Here is a 1,210-nt window from a genome sequence, read left to right as displayed (position 1 = left end):
TGACACTAAGCTATCACTGGGATTCATCAGTAAATAGACTTTTTTCATCATCCACTGTGAAATTCTGGTATTTTTTTAGCTCACCTCAAGTTTTTGTCCTTGTTTCCCTCCTGAGGAATGGTTTAGAAACTGCTCCTCGTCCTCGGAGACACCACAAGACAGCCTTCTTCTGTCTGCTGATTGGACTCTTGTGTTGTTTTTTTTAGTGAATTCTGTATCTGTGATGAAGTTGCTTTTCTATCTCTCAGTAACTTCTCAGCTTGTTGTATTGAACTTCTGATGATATGCCCACTTTTGCTCTGCCTGATCGTGCTTTGGATACAACTGATCCAGTTTCTGTAAAGTGTTTTAGAGTTTCTTGCACTGCCACCTTAGAAACCTGTAGCACTTAATGATGCTGAGAAAACCCCTCTGCTTAGAATAACAATTTGACCTCTGACACTTTCATTTACTTTTTTAAAAATTATTATCGCTAATATTCATTTCCAGGTTTACATGACAATATTGAAGGTTTTCAATGTGGTCTCAGACTTTTGGGCCCCACTGTATGATCTAACATTAGAAGTGAATATAACACCAATCTGTGAACATATCCAATGTCTGAATATCTGCCAATGTTCATCAGAGCCCATAATTACCATGAACGTATTCTGCTGACAATTACAACCAATAGGCTACATTTATTTTTATTTTTCAGTTACACATTCATTCATTCGTATCTTTTAATTTTTCTCTTGATATTTCTCAATTGGCATAGTTCTCATTAGCACGAAAATTCTTAGGAATCCTACAGGATTTTATTGTAACCGACAGAAAAAGACTGATTTACAACAGGACTGTGGAAATCCTAAATGAGCCTAAACATCTTCATAAGGAATTTTAGAGTTTTAGAAATTTGTGGGAATCCTGAAGGAATTTATCGGAAAAGTTGAAAATCCTGTTTAAGAAAACCATCTTCTACATCCGTGTGGTAAATGAGTGTGTTTTCTTTTTTCTTTTTTCTGAACATGCTCATGTGTCATTATACAAGAGCTCGTGGGTTTCTCATCCTCCACGACAACATTCCAGGCTGCTTGGTGTTGCTTGCAGGGGGAGTCTTCCGTGGCAGAGTACTGATGAAGATGAGGCACAGGGGATGACAGGATGTAGATTCTCGCGATAGTATCATGCGCTCGGTCCATTCAGTGCATTCAGTGCGGCTCCTGTAAAG

Source organism: Pagrus major, chromosome 12 (genome assembly GCF_040436345.1).
Source record: "Pagrus major chromosome 12, Pma_NU_1.0".
Lineage (NCBI taxonomy): Eukaryota > Metazoa > Chordata > Actinopteri > Spariformes > Sparidae > Pagrus > Pagrus major.
This window is presented reverse-complemented; position numbering follows the sequence as displayed.